Genomic DNA, 22,586 nt, shown 5'->3' with positions numbered 1-22,586 from the left:
AGGGATGTCCTTATACTGACAACAATTCATGGAGACAGTACCACCTCCGTCCCTGTACGAGGTACCAGTACCCACACCTCAAAACCTAATTGTATCCTAGATTACAATAAGTACATGGGCGGAGTGGATCTTTCAGATCAGGTACTGAAGCCGTACAGTGCCCTGCGGAAAACAAAAATCTGGTACAAAAAGCTGGCCGTGTATATAATCCAGATGGCACTGTATAACGCTTACGTGCTATTCCGTTCTACCAGCCAGAGGGGGACATTTATGCACTTTCAAGAGGAAGTCATAAAGGGCCTAATATTTGGGAACCAGCAGGCAGAGGGCCCCAGTACTTCTAGTACTGGCCCCCGTATTGTACCAGGGCAGCATTTTCCTAACGAAATCCCCTCCACTGCAAAAAAAGGGCAGGACACAAAAAAGGTGCAAAGTTTGCTATAAAAAGGGAATAAGAGGACTTCCGCTTCCGGCTTAATGGAGTGAGGAGCTCCGTACCTCAGCTCCGTCTCCCGCCCTACCCTAAAACGCAGTTACACGGCTATTAAGCCTCGAAAACCACCAGAAATCACCCCCTAACTTGAGACCCGTGGTGGAGCCGGACGAATGGAGCAGAGTCGGAACCCGTCGGGGTCACAGACACCGCCACGCTCGCAGCAGACGCAGCACGCTGCATCACAGGCACAGCCGCAGCGCCAGGAAAGACGGAGGGCGCCTGCAGACAACAGCGACAGAGAGATGCCTGCTTCTAAAAAAGCTGCAGGAGGAGAGCATGAACCCAGCAGTACAGTGAGTAAAGGCCCCGATGCACCAGTCACTTACAGAGAAGTGATAGATGCAATACAGGCAGCCATGACACCCCTGCTTTCTAAAGCAGTAGCTGACATTACAGGCCAACTCCAGCAATTATCTCACAGAGTCACAGTAAATGAAAATCAGATTGGAGCGATAACCCATGAGGTTTCTGACATACAGCGTGCCATGAAAAGGCTAGACACTGAAAATTATCAACTCTGGAATAGAGTGGAGGACCTGGAGAACAGGTCGCGCAGACAGAACACACGCCTGGTGGGCTTACCCGAAGCAATTAAAGGCCCGGCGTTGGCCCATTTTGTGCGAGTCACCCTGCCCTCACTATTGCACATTGAGTCGGCCTGCCAAGATCTGGTTATAGAGAGGGTCCACAGGGTAGGCCCCCACCAACACCCTCCAGACCCCGCCCGCGTGTCACGCTATTTAGGTGCCTAAATTACCTCCACAAAATGGAAATATGGTCAGCCTCCAGGAAAATTAAAGATCTCTCATGGGAAGGCAACAAGCTTCATGTCTTTCAAGACTATTCGGCTGAGCTGTCAAAAGCAAGAAAAGCTTTCTCGCCCCTTTGCTCACAACTGGCAGCAGAAGGTCGCAGATTTGGCCTCCTTTACCCGGCAAAAATGAGAATTTACGATGGCAGTTCGTTTAAGGACTTTACCACTCCTAAAGATTCAGCCGCCTACGTCAGAGAGCTGGCGAATTCTTCCTCAGCAGACATCACAGACAACAACACTTAAAAGCGTGAAAATGTTCGCTAAACCTGAAGCATGTTGACAAGAAAAGGACCGCGTGTGAACACTATCTCCTCAAACTTACATGTGCAGATGACCACCTTCTGACCGGCGATGTTTCTGTTTTTTTTGGGTCGTCTACCCCCTACGATGCCCAGCAAGCACTCCCAAGCTTACCCAAACAAAGTCTCTCTTCACTGACTTGAACTGTGAGAAGCTGGGAATAGTCCTTCTTCATCGTCACGGTGCCCAACAATCATCACTCCCTCCCCTCTTACCCCTTTTATCCTCACCCTTCTGCCACCCCCCTCCACTGCAAGCCAATTGTCACCGGCTACTCTGAAACTCTCAGACCTTCCAAGAATTTAGCCGAGTTATTCTAGTTATGTTAAAGTTAGAATACAGTCAGACTAATGCCGCTGACAATTTTTAAAGGTTATGTGCGTGCATAGTTTTGAAAGAGCTGTCATATAATTTCATACAGTTACATGCACTTTTGAATCCAAAATAGGGGGGCGGGTAGACTGAGATGATAGCCGATGTTCGTTATGTTACATCTAATGTTTGTTTTTTATGTTATTTCACTCGGAAGTCTTACCCAAAGGGACAAAACCCTTGGGGCCTTAAATTGTTGCTTCCGACTACGGAAGATTTTACCTATGCTCCTCTTCTTTCTTCCCTCTCTATCCTCTTTTTCTCACCTAGCACTATCCAAACCCACATCCCACTCTCCAGGTGATAGAGCTCATCCACTCATACTGTCCTCAGGGAGATGTCGGCCTGCCGGTGGCCGGTCGCCTGGGGGCCTCTGCCTCCCGCTGTGTCTATTCTGTCCGATTGATATCTTGTATCATGCCTGAACTTAATATATGCTCCTGGAACATTGGGGGCATAAACTCCCCAGCTAAGCGCAGGAAGGTGTTGATGTATTTGAATAAAAACAATATTGATTTGGCCTTTTTGCAGGAAACTCATCTAACCCAGTCCGAGACTATGAAATTGCAGATGCTAGGATGGTCTGTGGTAGCGTCATCATCCTACTCATCGAAGAAAAGAGGTGTAGCCATTCTGGCAAAACGCCATATCCCGCTAGAGATCTCCAACACAATAACAGATGATAACGGCAGGTACGTGGTGGCCTCTGTCTGCATGGCGGGTAAGAAGTACACACTAGCAAACATCTACGCTCCAACACCATATTCAAAACAATTCATGCAAACCATGATAGCCACACTTACCCCTTTCACTGAAGAGAACCTCATAGTGGGAGGAGACCTTAATTTAATATCCTCAGCATCCCTGGATAGGTCAAATACTCAGACAAAACCTCCCTCTCCCCCAAAGGTGGACATATCGTTATTTCAAGAATCACTTCAAGTCATTGATGTGTGGAGGGCACATCACCCGCTAGAAAGAGATTTCACATGCCTTTCCTCCGCACACGGATCATTTTCACGCATTGATTACATCTTCACCTCACATACCCTATTCCCACAACTTACACAATCTTCTATAAAACCGATAGTCCTTTCGGATCATGCAATGGTAGTTACAACGCTTCAGACATCAGAACAGGTGCACACCAATAAACTTTGGAAATTCCCATCTAGGTTTTGCAAATCTAACACCTTCAAAACATTATTAGAAACTGAGATACAGAGATACTGTGCAGATAACGCAGAGACAGCAAAGTCCAACCCCTCCTTGTTCTGGATGACACTAAAGCCGGTACTAAGAGGTGCCGTCATATCCTTTACAGCGGCCTCAAACAAAAATTATACGAAAAAATACCTCACTTTACAACAAACACTAACTAATGCGTACCAAAAATACAGAGACACCCCCTCACAGACATTCAAACAAAACTATCTGCTTGCAAAAACCCATTTTAATGAATATCTGACAGACATGGGAGACAGATATCTCTTCTCGGTACACTATAAATTCCATCGCTTTGGAAATAAAACCGGGAAGTTGCTATCCACCCTACTAAAAGGTACGCAGAAACCTTCTATAGTTCTCCCACTCCGCCTACCGGATGGGTCATTAACCTCCACAAACGAACAGATTGCCCATACAATGCAACAATTTTACGAAGCACTTTATTCCTCCTCCATTAAAGAAGCCTCAGACCCACCTGCACCGCCACATCCCGTATGCTCTTCTCCCAAAGCATGGGACTCACTAACCTTCCCAACCTTAACAACATCTATGGTAGAATCTTTAAACGCAAAAGTGACGACAGAGGAAGTATCTGCGGTCATTCGCAGACTGAAACCTAATAAAGCCCCAGGCCCAGATGGATACAGTGGAGAGTTTTACAAGTCCATGGCCCCACTACTTCCTCCCATCTTAGCTGCAGCCTTTAATGACATAATAACATCACAGACCCCCCCGCTCCATTTTAATTCGGCCATCCTAAAAATTCTACCCGAGATCTGGCATTACCGGGCTCATACCGCCCGATCTCATTACTTAATCTTGACTACAAAATTCTAGCATCAATTATGGCAGACAGACTAAAGCCCCTAATGACCCACATTATACACCCTGACCAGACAGGGTTTATTGCTGGCAGAAACTCAGTAGTAAATGTCAGGAAAGTCATCGCAGCACTGGTCGCCTCCCAAAAATTTTCCCCACAAAAGCAAGCAGCAATATTGGCACTAGACGCAGAGAAGGCCTTTGACTTCATAGAATGGCCTCACTTATATGACACCCTCAGTAAGTTCAATTTCCCTGAAGCCTTCATAAATACAATACATATACTCTACCACTGTCCTCAGACTCAAATCTCCTGTAACGGTATTTTATCCAACCCCTTCATTATAAAGAAAGGTACCAGGCAGGGGTGCCCACTATCGCCCCTGTTATTTGCTATTGCCCTAGAACCCCTAGCTATGCTTCTCAGAGATTCACATACAGTATATATAAAGGTATACAGATTGGCACAAAGGAACTAAAAATTGCATTGTTTGCAGATGACATGCTTTTGTGCATCTCAGATCCCCTCACCTCACTCCTGGAAATTCTTAGGCTTATACATATTTTTGGTAGCACTGCAGGCTATAAAATCAATGCTACAAAATCAGAATTATTACCCATCAACATTCCCGCAGAAACCCTTCTTCACCTGCACTCCACTACCTCCCTCAAAATCACGCAGGCCCACTTCAAGTACTTGGGGATTTTGATACCAAAGCTAGCCTCAGACATCTATGCTTTAAACTACACGAAGACAATATCTTCCATTGCCGCAAAACTAGAAGGCTGGATGAACCTGCCGATTTCATTATTGGGCAGGATTGCCATAGTAAAGTCAATCATCTTTCCTAAGATACTATATGTCATGCAATTACTGCCATTTCGCATTTCCAAGGAAGATGATCAAAAATTTAAAAAGGCCGCAACTAGGTTTTTGTGGCAAGGGAAAAAATCTAAGATAGCATACACAAAGTTAACATTAACCAGAGAGGAAGGAGGGGGAGGACTACCGGACGTTAAGGCTTACTCCACTTCCATACTGGCAAGATATGCCATAGACTGGATACTAGGCCACAGCAAGTTTACCGAGTTAACATTAGACCAAGAAATCTTTAAACCATACTCACTTAATGCATTATTACACGCTGACAAAAAATTGATACCATCAGACATCTTGCATCACCCTTTGTTTCATGACACCTATACCAATTGGGTCCAATTACACAAAACCCTCAAAGGAAAAAGGAACACCTCTGCATATGTCCACCTCTGGGGGAACCCATCCTTCACACCATCCCTTCAGAATCCCATAATTTCACAATGGCGGGAGAAGGGACTACACTCGGCCAGTCAAATTTTTGACCCTGGAGGCACCATACTCACCTTTGCCACTCTGAGGGACACATACTCGCTCCCGAACTCACATTTCTTCACAAACTTACAAACCCGACATTATGTACAATCTCTGGAAAACGCAAAACAATCACAACCTGTCACGTGTCCAATACTGAAGATTATTAGAAAATGGGAGCTCAAACCTTACAAACTTAAACACCTCTACACAATACTGGTAAATGACTCAGCGACTAACTTGATGAGGCTTAATGCGGACAGATGGCACCACGATATTGTCGAGATCACAGAGTGGGGATCTCACGGGGACTTTTGTAAGCACCATGCGTACCCTACACTCAGCATATTTGCAAGAAGTGCACCTCAAAACGCTTCATAGGGCATATTTGCCACCAAATATCAGAGCGCATTTCATTCCAGAGGAGGACGGAAAATGCCCCAAATGCAGAGGCCGGGGCGCCTCCTTTTATCACTCCTTCTGGGACTGCTATAAAATAAGACGTTTTTGGAATAAGATATTTACCTTTGTAAATGGAAAGTTCCAGATACACTTGCTACCACAGCCTAAAGCATGCTTATGCATCAATTTCTCGGACTGGGAGGATGATGAGCGACACAAAAAGGTATTCCCATTACTCACTATTATTTTTACTATTGCTAAGAAATTAATATTGAAAAGGTGGATAAACAAGGCCGCTCCTACTCTGGGGGAGTTAACTAGAATGCTGCTAGAACAAATGTACTATGACAGGAAATATCTACATGAGAATTCTACTGCAGGGGACCGTAAATTTAGAAAGAAATGGGAATTGTATATCAAAACCATGGACATTGATACCCAAGCAAAAATATATAATTTTTCAGAAAATCAAAGCTGGTCACTACTACGTTCAACAGCAGCTTTCAATATCTAAACTCCCTCAGACTAAGACTAAGGCCCACTTATCTCAATTGAGGCAATACACAAAAAGGCACCGCACCAACCTGCGCAAGGCGGGCCTATTAAATCGGCGGAACTTTCTAGATGCTGACATGATCGTGGGCTGATGGGTGGGGGGCGGGGGCCATTGGGTGGCCGGTCGCCCACAGGAGACCTCAGGAAACCTAAATCACCTTACCCCTCCCTCCCTTTTTTCTCCCCCCTTTTATACTTCTATTCTTTCTCCCCCCTACCTTTTTCCTTCTGATATACTTTAGACACTCTCAACTACAATAGAAGTTTGCAATAGTTGAAGTGTAAGCAATCAAGAGATAGAAGTTTTTAATATTAAGGGTTATACAGTGATAGTTATGCATCATCTTATCGTATGGTCACGGATGACCACCCGAGACCTGCATACATGCTCCGGCTTGAGCTCTATGGACAAATGGACTACCTAAGCTATTACTGATCTAAAAAGCATGATTGTACAAATTTGTGTTACCAGATCCCTGTAGTCAAGCAACCGCAGTTTATCTCATATATCTTGATTGCACATTGACTTGTGATTATGATTGTATCTGACATGTTAAAATAATAAAAAACGTATATTCAAAACAAAAAAAAGGGAATAAGAAAGGATACTATTTTCCACTGTGAAACTTGCCCCGACAAACCAGGCCTATGTATAAAGGAGTGTTTTAAAATATACCACACATCTATGGATTATTAGGTTCATCATTTCACCGTGCTTCGGGGGTCTTGCTAATGCCACATAGCACCCACCATTCATTCCACCAGAAGCTGAGCTGCAAAATCCAAAAATCACTCCTTCCCTTCTGAGTCCTGCCATGCACCCAACTGGTATTTTTTGGTCACATATGAGGCATTACCATACTCGGGAGAAATTGGGGCACAGATTTTGGGGTGCTTTTTCTCCTTCATACCTTATGAAAATGAAAAATTGAGCCAGAACTGCATTTTTGTGTAAAAAAAAAATTTAATTTTTCATTTGCACAGCCCAGTTGTATCAAAATTGGTGAAACCCCTGGGGGTTTGAAATGTACACTATACCCCTAGTTGAATTCCCTGAGGGGTGTAGTTTGCAAAATGGGGTCACTTGTGGGGGGGTTCCACTGTATTGGTGCTTTGGGGGTCTTGCTAATGCGACATAGCACCCACCAACATTCCACCAGAATCTGTGCTGCAAAATCCAAATATCACTCCTTCCCTTCTGAGTCCTGCCATTTTTTGGTCACACATGAGGCATTGCCGTACTCGGGAGAAATTGGGGCACAGATTTTGGGGTGCTTTTTCTCCTTCATACCTTATGAAAATGAAAAATTGAGCCAGAACTGCATTTTTGTGTAAAAAAATTTAATTTTTCATTTGCACAGCCCAGTTGTATCAAAATTGGTGAAACCCCTGGGGGTTTGAAATGTACACTATACCCCTAGATGAATTCCCTGAGGGGTGTAGTTTGCAAAATGGGGTCACTTGTGGGGGGGTTCCTAACTTTTAGCATCTTATGGTGCCTAGAAACCTACATGGTGCCTAAAAAATAATCTCATAAAAAGGAGGCTCCAAAATCAAATAGGTGCTCCTTCTATTATGAAGCCTGTGGTTTGGTCAACGTGCACACTAGGGCCACATATAGGAAATTTATGAAAACAAAAGAATTGGGGGAATCAATTTTTAGTCACATTTCTCTAGTAAAATCTACTGTGTTCCTTAGAAAAATGTATTAAAATTGAAAATCTGCAAAAAAAATGAAATTTTGAAATTTCACCTACACTTTGTTTTAATTCCTGTGAAACACCTAAAGGGTTAACAAACTTCCAAAATGCTGTTTTGAATACTGTGAGGGGTGCAGTTTTTGAAATGGCATAATTTATGGGGGTGTCTCACATACAAGTCCCTCAAAGTCACATCAGAACTGAACTGGTCCCTAAAAAAATCAGTGTTTGAAATTTTCTTGAAAATTTGAGAATTTGCTATTCATATTTGAAGCCTCCTAGTGTCCAAAAAAATTAAAAGGAGGTTGAAATAATGATGGAAACATAAAGTAGACATATGGTCTATGTTAGTTATTAACTATTTTGAGTGGTATGATTATTTGTCTCACAAGCAGAAAATTTAACATTTTGAAAATTGCTAAATTTTCCATTTTTTTTACGACATTTTGGTATTTTTCACAAAAAAACACAGACTGTATCGACCCAAATTTACCACTAACTTGAAGTACAATGTGTCATGAAAAAACAATCTCAAAATCACTGGGATAAGTAAAAGCAAAAAAAAGTTATCCCCACTTAAGTGATACATGTCAGATTTGAAAAAAAGGGCTCTGTCAGGAAGGCAAAAACAGGCTGCGGCGGGAAGGGGTTAACACTGAGGCTTAAAGTAGGATATTGGCATGACATGTCTTCTGTGTGGCAGTGCCGGCCTAGTGATGCTTGGTTACTAGAACTATTAACCCAAACACCAACTAATACATGGCTTCTATCTACTATTTTACAGGCTGAACATGTGAATAAGCTACACCTGGTGCATGTGCTGTTGGGAAACCTGTATGGCAGCCGGGATTACCTCTAGAGACTGGCTTCTCTGGAGGAGGCTACTGTAAGTAAGGTGAGTGCGGGTACAGATATGGGCACTATAGCACTGGATCACATGATGATTTCATAGTTCATCAGAATGACTGTGGTGAACACTTTCGCTCCAACTGACCTGTCCAGTTTATTGCATAGTAACTACATAATGTCAGACATTTAAAGGACCTTCTCCTTGCACCTCTTCCGGGTGCAGGGAGGGGGAGAGCCAGCCCTCCTGCCACAGCAGCTCCAGGTGAGTGAGGGGGGGGGAGCCGCTGACTTGCTGCAAAGGACAGCTCTAAATGCAAGAGCTGTACTTTAACATGTGCAATAATTATGGCAGAGCATATGCGAAATTATGTAGGTGAAGCTGGGCTGCGGCTGTTAGAACATCCCGCCCTACGTCCATTCTGTACAAACATGCACAATGCATACAAATGAACATGACCTGGTACAAGCTCTGACTCCACCTACTGTGCTAAGTACCATCATGGTAAAGCTTATATTGGGGCCATTACCCCATGGTAGCTTGCATAGTACAGTATAAGGAATTCAGCTGCAGGGATAAACTCTGCCTTGACCCGGCCAGCAGGGACTCTCCTTTAAATGCCTGACAGGACGGCTGTAATTCTGGCATCCTGCCATACAACCTCACAGGTCCCTTACACTTTGTTCTGTTCCTCAGGCACACATGAAGTGGCTGGCATCTCTAGGAGCGCTGCTCCATTGGACACAGTGGTGAGTATAGTTTGGCACTGGGGTACTTGGGCACAGGATATATATGATGACCACATGGTTCATAGTCCCTATTTCTTGCAACTGTTCGGCCGATCCGTACTCCCGTCGGACCGTCCACAAACAGCCGACACGCGCGTACACACCTGTACAATTTTACTTGCGACGTCTGATGTACTCCCGTCCAAACAGTCGCAAGAAAAAGATTGTCCCACTGTACACACTGTCTCGATTTGGGCTATTGACACGTCACGTGACCAAAATTATCATAATGGGCTGGGTTAGGGCATAATTATAGCTGTCACCCTTTTACCTATTAAAAAAAAAAACGGCATGGGGTCCCCCCCCACGGCCTTAACCAGCACCAGGTTGAAAGAGCCGGGGCTGGTATTAAAAAAAATCAGGAAACCTGACAAATAGGGCTTCGCTGATTTTTTTTTTTTTTTTTTTGTCCGGGGCTGGTTCCCAAAATACGGGGGACAAAATGACTAGGGGTCCCCCGTATTTTACGAACCAGCCAGCAGGGTAATGCCACAGCCCGGGGGGAGACCTTTATACAAGTCCCCCCCCGGCCAAAGCATTCAGCCCTCTGACCGATCAGCCTGGCCAGGGGTCCTGGGGGAGTGGGGACCCCCCCCAATTAAGGGGTCCCCCCTCCAGGACTTACCTGACAAGGCTGAAGCCTGGTGCTGTCCTCGATGCCCCTGGGCATCGAGCTGATCTTTGTGTAAAAAAAAAAAAAAGATAAAAAAAAAAAGATAAAAAAAAAAAACTATTGTGTTATACTGTGGAACTATGAGTCCCAGCAAGCCTCCCCCGCAAGCTGGGACTTGGAGAACCACAAGTCCCAGCCTGCGGGGCATTAAAGGGCCCGCTGGGTCTTGTAGTTCCACAAAAAAATAGTTAAATACACACTGACACATTAGAAAAATAAAAGTTTAATACATACATTACACAAACACACTGATACTTACCTAGGTAGGTCCCAGGGTCCGGTCTGGGGCTCCAGGGCTGAAGAGTCTGGGTCCTGGATCTGTAGTAATCCAAAGGGTTACCTGGGGAAGGAAATCCTACTCGCCTGCTCCTGTGGTGACCACCCCAGCATCTTCTGTTGAAGTCGCGCTGCAGTGGTACCCGCTCCGCCTCCGCTGTACAATAGAGACGCAGAGATCCTTCTTCCTCGGCGTCTCTACTCAGAATGATTTCTGGCCAATCAGGAGCCGAGAAAGTCAGCCTGGTGCTGGTTACAGCTGTGGGGGGGACCTCACGCCTGGTTTTTTTTTTTTTAGTCACCCTGCCAGAGAGGATGCAGCTATGGAAAGCCCACATGGGCGTTCCAGCTTTGGCAGTATAGTCGCAAGGACGGCAGCATATCGGTCGAACGTGCCTACACACTGCACTTTTGTACCGATAGGCTGGTTTCACACACTCCGGCTCCTGCCGGACGGCAAAATCCTACACGGCCAGGGAGCCGTGCCGCACACATTAGTTGTGAATGGACACTATTGTGTCCATTCACACGGGACGGCCACGGCCCGGCCGCACGGCTGCAGCCGGATCCCGCCACTGGAAGGGACGACTGCTGGGCTGTGGCCATGCCCTCCATGATAAAGTACTGTGTGCGGCACGGCTCCCTGGCCGTGGGGGATTTCACTGTCCGGCAGGAGCCGGAGTGTGTGAAACAGGCCATATAGGGCCGTCCTGTCGGATGAAAAATTAAACCGCAAAGAACCGTCGACCGAGTATGGATGGTCAAGACAGTTTTTTTTGCCGTTTATCGCTCGTACGGGACAGCGTACACACATATACAATTGAACGGCTGTCCGACCCAGAACGGAAGAACGGCCCGATAATTGTATATATGTGTACCCAGCTTTAGTTGATAGTAGTTTAGGACAGGGATACTGTAATTGGGCCAATCCACTGAAGGGTAACAGGCACCTGAAATAGGTCAACATGTTTAAGGTTGACAGGGTCAACATGAGTTTTCCTGCCGACAGGTGCTATTTCATGCCCTACCATTGCCTACAGATTTGTTAAAGCCTGTAACATGGTGAGCACAGGGAGCCATGTGAGGTGTCGGTACACTTACATGGTGAGCGCAGGGAGCCATGCGGGTGGCGGTATACTTACATGCTGAGCACAGGGAGCCATGCGGGGTGGCGGTACACTTACATGGTGCCCATGTCTACATTCAGGACAAAAAGGTGAAGCCACTTTTGACGACCTAATGCTTGTGTCAACCTTAGCCATCTAAGTTCATCTAAGACAGGCATGTCCAAACTATGGCCCTCTACCTGTTAAACTACACATCCCAGCATGCCTTGCAATGGTTTTAGCATTCCCTAATGGCAAAACTGTAACGAGGCATGATGGGGCTTGTTTCACAACAGCTGGAGGGCCATAGTTTAGACATGCCTGATCTAGTTATGGGTGATTTAACTATTGCAGGTCAGTTTGCTTTAAGCCTGTGCTACTCCATGGTAATACTTACAAACATCCAAGTCAGCCTAGCAGTCCAGGTTTTAAGACGCTGCATGATCCTGGCCTGTGTGCAGCCTGACCATGATGAAAGTTATGTTGGTAGGGACATCTTATTAATAATGATGAATACCAACGTCTCTGAGCAGGCCTGGCCTCCCACACACCATGCACTATAGCTGGGATCTATGTAGCTGCAGCTGCCCTGAGAGCTTGAATAGAGCACCTTTATCATTATGGGTCTGTGTTTAAGGGCTGATGGCTGGCAACCCTGCTATTCAATGGGAAAAGTAAATGCATTGAATCAGGAGTAGTGCTCTTCTAACCCATTGGTTTCTGACATCCATCCCTGTTTGAGTCTATTGAGGTTAAATAGTGATTGCTTACTGTTATAGGAGACCATTACTGCAGACTAAATCTGTGATCTCTATTACAGGTTATCCGATTGCCCGGCTCCAACTAAAATGTAAGTGAATATATCTCCATAGACCCTCCTACAATCAGTACAAATGGCTGTGCATGCCTTGTCTAGGGCTTCTCCAGGTATATCTGATCGGGCTGCCCTGAATAACCTATGAACACATACTTTCTGTTGGATTTTTCTCCAGTATGCGAGTCTGGATGCCAGTAATGGCAGATGCATCTTATAGCTAGGACTAGTGAGTCTGTAACGCCACTATGATGACACCTATTTGCTACTCTTGACTGTCAGGATGACGCGATAGCTTACCACCTATATAATGCTGAGGCGTTACTTACTCTAAGCTGTACACGCTCATATTCCTGGGTCATCTTCTAACATGTCCTCTCTACCCCTTAGGTACCAGTATGAGGCCGGCTCTGTCACAGGCTTATGGGTAAGTTTATTCCATGTTACGTAGTAAACCTACCATATACTGTACATGATGATTTGTATAAATCAATGGAAATCTCTCTGAATAAGGATGAGGGAGCACTTTTGTACTGACACAGTATAGAATAATGTAGTGAACACTGTATATGCCTAGGCTTCCCTAACTGGACGGTCTTTCTCTTTGTCTTAGTTACGGCTGAGCAAAACAGATGCTGGATAACAGAAATAAGGTTGGTATTCCCCCCCCCCCCCCCCCCCCTTCTGATACACCCCAATAAGTATCTGTAACTTAAGTGTGGATTTTTTTTTTATCTGGAGAGGGTTGAGCCAATAGATAACTATCGGCCCGGTTGTTTGGCTTTATAGACAAGTTGACCTGTGTGTTCAGCAGATATCAATAGTTTTAAAAGCATGCAGGAGTGCTAATAGTTACCTATATTGGGTGTACACACTAGATAATGAGCTTTGTCACTCGGCAAGCCATTTGCGATGAGTATCTTTGACTTTTTCTAGTGTGTATGGGGCTTTAAAGCTTAACATGATTGTAATTATCCCTAGTATTGTCTTGTATGTCACATGACCTTACCTGGCTAATGTCTGCATTAATCCATGGCAAAGCTTGGTTAAATATTAGTGGCCCCTGTCTTCCCCGACAGCATTGAGCAGGGTATCTTGGCAGAACGAGCCCGACATCACTAGCTATCGGGCTCGTTCTGCCGAACAGCCGGGAAGTGGTGAGCTGCTGGCTGCAGCTCGCCTCTTCCTGGCCGCAACTCGTGGCCGCGCCCCCTTTTTGCTCCCCGGCAGGCGGGACATTGAATCCCGCCTGTGTGTTCTCGGTCGAGCTGAATGGGACTGGGTCACGGCGGTCGAGCAAGCTCGACTGCCGTGACCCTGACATTGAATACCCCCCAAAGACTGTCCAGAACACATTGTGCTGGTTGTATAATGACTGTAGCCAATCTGCCTATCATTGTGCATAAGCTCTATGTACATTATAAGCCAATGCCTTGATCTGGCCAAGTGTCTAGTATGATGATGCTTATATTAACAGGCTTGACCATCCCATGGAAGTTTCAGATTAGCTCTATCTGACTTGTGCGCCTTCATTAATCTAATGAAACGTTTAAAGAACCCGCTAGTCTGACTCCAGTTTCTTTGTTTTGTTTAGCAGCATGTTACAGTGATGGTGCCACAATACAGCCAGTACTGCAGCCAGGTAAGAAACCTTAGGGCACAGAAGACTTCTGCATACACCAGATGTGGCTACATGGGCTGCAACTAGCTGACTTGTAACTTGATGATCTGGCCAATCTGTTACACAAGATCCCAGCATGCACTGGCAATGTTGCCATTACAGGATGCTAAAACTGGCAGGGCATGCTGACATGTGTAGTACAACAGGCTGGCCTAGATCAGGCTAAAGCTGGGTACTTGGTAAGCAATATTAAAGAATTGTCCTTTCTGAGCTAGGTTTAATGTCCAGTGTGTAAACGCTATGTGCGATCCTGAAGGCTAACTAGGTCTGACTATGACTGCATGTTCACAGGATTATGTCACTGATATTGGTCAGTGTATGTGTTATTGTTTGCCCAGCAGTTCACGGAAAATTGGCCCTATCACTAATGGAGTATATTGTGTAGTGTACCCAGCTTTAGAGTTACATGTTTGTCAGCAATAGCTCAGAACAATGGATTCTTCAGTCACTCAGTCTGAAGTGTTGGGTTGTTAATGATGTGTTCAAATGTCTGACCTGAAATATCAATGTAGACTAACCAAACTACTGACATGACCCCTCCCATCCAGCCATGTATAGTCTCTCCATGCCTGACCATGCTAAAGCCTTGTCTGTATCTAGGTACTGAACGAGCAGCAGATGGGAACCATGAGGTGAGTGTCCTGCCAGTAGTTTGCTATATATACCAGCATGGTCTGTATCTGCCTTGTTTAGTCTGCTGGTGACCAGTGATGAAACTGATTCTGCCATATGATAAAGGCTGATTATACTCCTAACCGTTCCATTTATTTTCTGAGGTAACCAGCAACAAACATGGGGGCTGATGTATCCAGCTGTGACCATGCAGAATTATACATACAAAATAAATGCTTCCTTAACCTTGCATGGTGTCTATAATACCGGTTAGAGCTGGCTGCAGTTTCTAAAGGTGCCCATTCATGGTACTGTGGTGCTCATGTGGTCATCCCTATAGCGCAGCACAAAGTCTCTGTAGCCCATGCTTTTTAAACTAGGTCCTCATCGCATGCGATTTAGTTCAATATGCATTGGAGGAATTGTAACGTGTTTGGGCACCTTGGAGAGCATGGGCAAAAGGCTGTTCCATAGCCCACATCCCTAAATTGCAGTGGGTGACCTTTTTTCGTTCAACTGCTGGAACTGTTCCATGTCAGCCACTGGGCTTCCCACCATGTTGGCTATAGAATAATGGACAGTGGCATTTAATGTAGCCAGCGGTTCAGGAGCTGCTGCTATGGCAGCTTCCATAATTGGCTGCATTTGATATGCGACCATCTAATGCATACCTAGTGTACCATAAACACTACTGCAATAATGCTGGGCAGTGTCTGAGCCAAGTGCTGCTAGAGCTCAGCACATTATCCCCCTAAACTTCCTGCAACTGGAGCTTTCAGCCCCACGAAGCAAATACTATAGGATTTTGACCTAAAAATTATCAACCGGAATTACAGCCAAGGCTACGGTGACCACCCTCTTCCCCATGCAGTGAGTGCATATTACTTTTCTGCTAAAACATAAATCTGGTAATTTAATCAGACTTAAGCATGTAGCAGACCCATACCTTGACAATAGTTCTGTGGCATCAGGACACTTCTGGATATCCTGAATACTTGTTTGTCTGAATATCAATAGCATCATGTGTAACGCATCTTCTTTCCTTGCAGCTGGCACTGGACCTTGTTGCTTGCAGCAGTCACATTGAAGTGGTAAGTACAATACCCATTTCCTTTGTACGATTGGCTGCTCTGTCCTATGGTTATTCCCAGGAACGCAGCCTCCTATATAGCCTGTCACTCATGAATGCAGCTACAGGGCTGCTTAGGGTTTTCAGTAGATGCCAGTACGTTTCTGGCCGTCACAGTAAATGTAGACACAAGTCTAGTCCTCGGTCATATCTTACAATAAGCCGATGATGCTTCAAGAGTAGTGGACAGAAGGGATTTCTGACAATGTTTAAAACTGAGGCTTAAAGAAGGATATTGGCATGACATGTCTTCTGTGTGGCAGTGCCGGCCTAGTGATGCTTGGTTACTAGAACTATTAACCTATTAGTATTAACAACTAATACATGGCTTCTATCGTTACTATTTTACAGGCTGACCATGTGAATAAGCTACACCTGGTGCTTGTGCTGTTAGGGAAAACCTGTGTGGCAGCCGGGATGACCTCTAGAGACTGGCTTCTCTGGAGGAGGCTACTGTCAGTGAGGTGAGTGCGGGTACAGATATGGGCACCATAGCACTGGATCACATGATGATTTCATAGTTCATCAGAATGACTGTGGTGAACACTTTCGCTCCTATCTGACCTTTCCAGTTTATTGCATATTAACTGCATACAGTACTGTCACGCATTTCAAGGACTGTCTCCTAAAACAAAACCCTCAGCAGAACTCTTCTGATCTGAAAACTGCAATTTGTAATGGTGCATCTAGAAAAGACTATGCCCAGCCTGTACTAACGTGCACAAGGCATACAAATGAACACGACCTGGTACAACCTAGGCTTCAATCTACTCTATTTATACATAGTACCATCATGGTAAAGCTTATATTGGGACCATTACCCCATGGTAGCTTGCATAGTACACTAAGGAATTCAGCTGCATGGGTAAACTCTGCCCTGACCCGGCCAGCAGGGAGACTCCTTTAAATGCCTGACAGGACAGCTGTAATTCTGGCATCCTGCCATACAACCTCACAGGTCCCTTACACTATGTTCTGTTCCTCAGGCACACATGAAGCGGCTGGCATCTCTAGGAGCGCTGCTCCATTGGACACAGTGGTGAGTATAGTTTGGCACTGGGGTACTTGGGCACTGGATGTATATGATGACCACATAGTTCAGCTGATCTCTGTGAAGAACAATCTTTCGCTCCTATCTGATGCATCCCTAGAACCCATACAATATAGCTGTGTGCCCAAACCCCATCTGATGGACTTATCTCTGTGCAGGTTGTGGTGCAGCTGATAGGAGTCTGCAACTCATGTCATTCTATCTAAGGTAAGTAGTTCAGTACAAGTGACTATTTATGCTTCTTGCTTTCCCAGGGTTGTGATGTCCAAAATAAAGCTTTATATGGTCACATCCCCCATGTTCACATGTCCTAGTGATATGTAGTGTGCGCCCAGCCTACCTCTCCACTATTACAGATATGACTGGGGGGGTTGTGTGCAGCCTTTAGCATTGCCACTCATGCATCTGTGCCATGCAGCTGCTAGTATGCAGGTTGGGCATGTGTTGCCAATACCGCATGCTGGCTGGCACCATTCTACATTAGTTTCTATGTACAAACTTCAGACTACATGGGTGGGTGGTCAACACAATTCCCACCAGTGGTGTAACCAGGAGGGAGTTAGTTGATAGTAGTTTAGGACAGGGATACTGTTATTGGGTCAATCCACTGAAGGTTTTGTTAAGGGAGGAAGTAAAGCACCATGCCTGAAACATGGTGAGCGCAGGGAGCCGTGCGGGGTGGCGGTACACTTAGATGGTGTCCATGTCTACATTCAGGACAAAGGTGAAACCACTTTTGACTGACCTAATGCTTGTCAACCTTAGCCATCTAAGTTCATCTGACAGGCATGTCCAAACTATGGCCCTCCAGCTGTTGTGAAACTACACATCCCAGCTGCAATAGTTTCAGCGTTCCCTGATGGCAAAAACTGTAACCAGGCATGATGGGACTGGTTTCACAACAGCTGGAGGGCCATAGTTTGGACATGCTTGATCTAAGACCTAGCTGTCCTCAGTGGTCGACACATACCGGGAAAAACAGACTAGCAACCTGGGTGAAATATGATAGTATGAGAAATTTGGTACGAAATCTCCCATTTTATTTTTTTAAGCAGCATCAATTACACTGCAAGATCAAACTGGCTTTGAAATGTAAATGATTGCCGCCTTTAAAAAATTTTTAAAAAAAAATGGCGGTGTCTTACAAATTCGCACTTTCTGAGTCTCCTATTAAATTTCTCCACCTGTGATTAATGCAGACTCAGCCTACTACATACAAGGATGATGCCACACTAGTAGACTTCCGTGAAACAGACTTCAAGTCACTATGGCATAGACGCCATGAGATCAGTGGGTCACCTATCCATACATGCGGTCACTGGCTATATAGAGGTTTCAGTTTTGGCAGCTAGACCGGCTAAGGTGTAGAAGCTAGTGTTTCCTTGTATCTAAGGTGCATACACACTGCACAATTATTTGACCAATTTTGGCTATTCTGAACAAATTTGGTCAATATCTTTGTGTGAACACTGATGCGCACACCTGCTAGTTGGGTAACTGAAAGATATCCACATTTAGCTGCATGCACAAAGATCCTACAAACTGTAGCTAGATCTTACGGGTGCCAGACGCGATCCCGACAGTTGCAACACCAGACGGGTTCCTGACGGCCACCGGCTATTCTCCCCACATAGAGGGAGACTAGGATAGGTGGCTGGCGTAGCGAGCCATCGTGCCCACAGCGCAGTGAGCCCGCAAGGGGCTATGTTGCGCTCGCCATGCTTTCTGAGTCTGGCCAGTTGGGATCCTATACCACACCTGATCTTACGTGGACACTGGGTTCAATGAAATTAGTCAATTGTACAGTGTGTAGGCACCTAACTTGCCAGCAGATATGGGCAACAATAAATCTATGTATAGCTGACCCATCTCTGGGTACTGTATGCCATGGTCTGTATATGATGACTTAATGAATCAGGTCTCTGATTTGTTTGAGGATAAATACACAGACTGATACAGACTGACCTACAGCAGTGTAGTTACTTCTACAGCATATAGAAAGTACTAATGTTTCCCTCACTCATTTTGCAGGATCTCAATGGATACAATAAATGTAAGTACTAGATTGGGTAGCTTACTGCGATCTATAGACCAAGTCCTTGTTCTCTCTGTAACTAATGATGAAAATGATTCTGCCATATGAAATCCGCTGATATCATCACCTACCGTTCCATTCTTTTCTGAAACTACAGTGGGAGACTCCATTACCAGCAACACTAGTGATCAATTTGATCTAACATTTTCATGAACGGATTTTTCTTCTCTTTTCCCCCTTAGTTCTCGAGCCAGTGACGCCTCCTACAAGCGCTGTTACTGGTAAGTGTTGTGTCTGCCATTCCCTATTGCCCATTGCTGTGGAATAATGACTGTTACTTTTGAACTCTCTCACTGACAATAAGATGACAGTAAAAGTACTGACCCCATCCCTGTTAGTGTAACCGGTCTGCTTTGTGTATACTGACACTAATACTATACTTCTGGTCACTAGATCTGGTGAATGAAGAACCGAAATACCTATGAAGATTCCCAACCCCCTGAAGCGCACTCCTGAAATGCATAAAGTGTCACTGAAGCAATATATCTAAGTGGTTACATAGAGCTGTAGTTGTGTTTTGTATATTCATTTGGCTGAAAGGTTCTTATAATGAAATGCGCACAATAAAAACTTCATGAATGAAACCATGTAACTGTGCTGCTGTTCTGTGCTAACCAATGACTGGTGGAGGCATTGGTACATAATTACAGGTTATGCAGTTCCCACTTAACTCTGTTCCTAGTATTACATACAGGCAGCATTAACTGTTGCATTTACACTAGATTTTTTTTTTTTTTTTCTCATTGAAAATCCTGGGTGGCAGGACTGGCTACTATATACCATATGAGCCAGATCTGCAACAAAATATCTAGTGCAGCCCTTCCACTCTTCAGGCTCTGATACAACACTTATGGGACTGCGGATCAGAATTTCTCAAACATGTGACTTTGACACTTCGCACTAGCTGCTGAATTCATCATCCAATATATCACTGGTTCATCACCCAGCATATAAGTGATGTATTGGAACACTAATTCAGATCTATTGCATCTGCAACAGCCAATGAGTTTTCGCTGCACACTGTGCTGTGTACCAGGGGCTAGCAGTGATTGACAGCTCAAGTTGTGAAGTCATGACTGATTGGGTAGTGTATGGTGAATTCTGCTCCTTCTGAACAGCAATTGATCTACAAATAAGTGTATCCAAAATTGACTGTACAGTCCTGGTTATTTATGGGAGCATATGACAATTGGTTTGACAAATTGTTAAATGGATATAACCAACTTGTCTAAATCTTTAGCTGTATGGCCAGCTTAATTCATTGTCTGATCTGGTAACTTGCAGGAACAAATGGCAGCTGACCACTTGCTTTGTATACTGGACAAAGGTCATTCAGATATTACCCGATTTGTGTTTCAGAAAGATAAAAAAAATCTTAGTTCTGGTTTCCAGCATTCCTGTGTTACTGGAAAGCTGTCATTAGCTCACATGTTAGCAGGTTGTGGGTTTTTTTTTTTAATAAACCTGTACTTTAGCACTGCCCAATCAGCTCCTGACAAGTAACTGACTGGGTTTAGAAATGGAGCTGAATGGCTGGTGTACTAGGCACTTTATCAATTCTCCCTTATCACTGCTTCATACATTTACCCCCAGAATCCCCTTCTAGAAGGTGATTCCAAAGAAGAATCTGGTTGCTATGGGCAGCATCCTATCTTCAATACAACTCCGATCTTCATAAATTTACCTGTGAATCTTCAGGTGCCTGGCCAGTGTTTGATGAGGATTCGAGTAGATAGTGAGAACTAGTGTAGAGCAGAACCTGTACAAATGTTCATCCACAGGGTTTGATAATAAAGTTGGGAATCTTCAAACTTGGGTCAAGATCATTACCATGTTGAAGGTTGGGGGCTATGTGATCCCAACTGATCCATCTTATGCTAATGAGGAGGGTGAGGGTCCTGGTTCCAATGGGATGCAGTCATTTGGTTGACACCATTAGGTTGACATGGGTCTAGGTCAGTGGTTCCCAACCTTTTTTCTCTCCCGTACCCCTTGATTAGGCTTTTCATTGATAAGTACTCCCTCTCATTTTGAAATATGGACAGTACTTAGCGGTATGCGGATCCTTATGCATGTCCTTATATTAAGGAGGAGCTGAGGAGTAGTATACAGCAAGGAATCATGCCCTTCTGTGTCTAGACACTGGTTGTGTATTATCTGCAGGATTCCCACTAACACCGGTAGGATTAATGCCGCTGCTTCCTCCACCTTTGTCAGTGCTGGGCAGATGACTGCTGATGTCTGAGGGCAGAATGGGAAGCGCCTAGTGGATTGCTGTTCAGGCATATGACACAACAGGGTTTGTCTCCATGGCAATGGGTCTTCAGCCATCAAAAGACCTTTTCATCGTCCACCATTACCAATATTTTCAAGTACCCCCAACTGGTCTGCAGAGTACCCCCAGGGGTACTAGTACCACTGGTCTAGGTCATTGGTTCAACAGTGTCAAGGTCAAAAGGGCGTGGTGGGAGAATAAAATAGTTTAGCGAGGCACCGTGAGCGATACGGGCACTCTAAACTGTGTCCATGTCAACTGTGACATTCACGTCAAAAGTAAAAAACTCCATCCCCCATGTCTACGTAGAACCATGTCAACCTAATGGTGTTGACCTAATGACTGACCATCATGCTGTAGACCAAATTGATCCCAACCCGTTCCAATGACTTTCATCTGAGGTATCAAAAGCACTTCATACTTGGTGGCGTCATCTATTTAACCCATAAAACTATTTATTTTTTTAAGACAGTAAAGGTGCATACACAATATGTTTTTGACCAATTTCGTTGAAAGACATTTCCCTTGAACCCAGTGTCGCGGATGACAGATCTAGCTACAGTTTATAGGGCCTTTTTGAAAGTTGATGAACAGCCTTGATGAAAAGCTGGCGGGTATGCGCATCATCATTCGTTGGAAACGCACTGAAAGATATTTTGACCAATTCCTTTCAGAATGGGTGAAATAAACTAAATTGGTCCAAAAAACCTAATACTGTGTCTGAAGCAGGTGGAATGTGTGGTGTCTCTCAAAACATAAATACTTAAAATAAAAATCCAGCTCTTGCCATTAGGGGTGTGGATTATTAGGTTGACATATGCAAAGGTTGACATGGGTTTTTGTCCTGATGTCAGTATGGACAATGTATAGGTGCACAAAGTCCTGTCGCATGGCTCGCCATGCTTCGGGCACAATGCCTTGCTACGCTTAGCACTTTATTAAATTCTTCCTCCATGCCCTGGTGGATGGTAGGGCATGAAATACCATCTATGTCCACCTTTTTAACCTAATGCCTGTTTCGACCTGGGATAAGGTCACCAAGCATTGTCGACCGTCAAAAGGACAACATAGGGTGTTTCACTTTTTTTGAGCCAACATGCGGTATTTCATGCTCTACTATTCACCAGCACTTGGTGGGAGAATAAAATGGTGTGCCAAGCGTAGAGTCCCCTTGCCCAAAAAGCCATGCGAGGGGATGTG

At 44.7% G+C, this 22,586-nt stretch overlaps 2 long non-coding RNA genes, 6 other non-coding genes and 1 pseudogene across 8 annotated transcripts in view; all 9 read left to right on the top strand.

The window, feature by feature from the left end:
- LOC146027118 (uncharacterized) overlaps positions 1-19,664 on the top strand; it is a 29,570-nt gene extending 9,906 nt beyond the window's left edge. The window contains exons 3-9 of the long non-coding RNA XR_014454683.1: positions 15,886-15,927; positions 16,317-16,429; positions 16,952-17,004; positions 17,175-17,223; positions 19,048-19,069; positions 19,294-19,332; positions 19,505-19,664. This is a non-coding gene — a long non-coding RNA (uncharacterized LOC146027118). The remainder of the gene's footprint in view (positions 1-15,885; positions 15,928-16,316; positions 16,430-16,951; positions 17,005-17,174; positions 17,224-19,047; positions 19,070-19,293; positions 19,333-19,504) is intronic.
- On the top strand, positions 12,188-12,267 carry LOC146030103 (small nucleolar RNA SNORD74). The gene has a single exon (XR_014455614.1). It is a non-coding gene; the product is annotated as a small nucleolar RNA SNORD74 (small nucleolar RNA).
- Positions 12,549-15,337, top strand: LOC146027119 (uncharacterized). The gene is made up of 5 exons (XR_014454684.1): positions 12,549-12,579; positions 12,934-12,970; positions 13,157-13,196; positions 14,138-14,185; positions 14,825-15,337. It is a non-coding gene; the product is annotated as an uncharacterized LOC146027119 (long non-coding RNA).
- On the top strand, positions 13,008-13,087 carry LOC146030063 (small nucleolar RNA SNORD79). Its single transcript, XR_014455576.1, has one exon. It is a non-coding gene; the product is annotated as a small nucleolar RNA SNORD79 (small nucleolar RNA).
- On the top strand, positions 14,692-14,757 carry LOC146030139 (small nucleolar RNA SNORD78). The gene has a single exon (XR_014455642.1). It is a non-coding gene; the product is annotated as a small nucleolar RNA SNORD78 (small nucleolar RNA).
- LOC146030092 (small nucleolar RNA SNORD47) lies at positions 14,927-15,003 on the top strand. The gene has a single exon (XR_014455603.1). It is a non-coding gene; the product is annotated as a small nucleolar RNA SNORD47 (small nucleolar RNA).
- LOC146030146 (small nucleolar RNA SNORD75) lies at positions 16,126-16,188 on the top strand. Its single transcript, XR_014455649.1, has one exon. It is a non-coding gene; the product is annotated as a small nucleolar RNA SNORD75 (small nucleolar RNA).
- LOC146030123 (small nucleolar RNA snR60/Z15/Z230/Z193/J17) lies at positions 17,039-17,113 on the top strand (annotated as a pseudogene).
- Positions 19,129-19,204, top strand: LOC146030099 (small nucleolar RNA SNORD47). The gene has a single exon (XR_014455610.1). It is a non-coding gene; the product is annotated as a small nucleolar RNA SNORD47 (small nucleolar RNA).
- Positions 19,665-22,586: the final 2,922 nt, after the last annotated feature.

The sequence above is a fragment of the Crinia signifera genome, chromosome 8 (genome assembly GCF_055691185.1).
Source record: "Crinia signifera chromosome 8, ASM5569118v1, whole genome shotgun sequence".
Classification (NCBI taxonomy): domain Eukaryota; kingdom Metazoa; phylum Chordata; class Amphibia; order Anura; family Myobatrachidae; genus Crinia; species Crinia signifera.
Note: the sequence above shows the minus strand (reverse complement) of the source record. Positions and strands in the feature narration are given on the sequence as shown.